Source organism: Diabrotica undecimpunctata, chromosome 1 (genome assembly GCF_040954645.1).
Source record: "Diabrotica undecimpunctata isolate CICGRU chromosome 1, icDiaUnde3, whole genome shotgun sequence".
Taxonomy (NCBI): Eukaryota; Metazoa; Arthropoda; class Insecta; order Coleoptera; family Chrysomelidae; genus Diabrotica; species Diabrotica undecimpunctata.
The window spans coordinates 161,227,157-161,227,520 of NC_092803.1; positions in this window are offsets into that span (position 1 = coordinate 161,227,157).

Below are 364 nucleotides of genomic sequence, written 5' to 3' on the forward strand. Positions count from 1 at the left end.
GCGATGAGGAATATGTTACAGAATAAAACTATCCATTTTCTTTTTTTTTAAGATCAGGTAAATTAAAAAAAAGGATGGGCCTCTTCTTTTCATTGTATATGCATTGCTATATGTGTATAAATAAAAGTATATTCAAGAAGAATTTGTAAACAAAAAACTCCATTTTCTAAAAGGTATGTTGGGTTTGGAAAAATCATGGCACATCACTTGTTTTCACTCTAAAGAAAGTTTTTCTAGCCTTCTTCCCTATTTTAGCCATATTTCTGGCCTGTTGTTATTAGTTACCTGTCTTCCATGCTTCTTCAATATTTCTACTAATTTTTTCTTTATAAAAATCAATTATTAGGTGGTAAAAATAAAAATC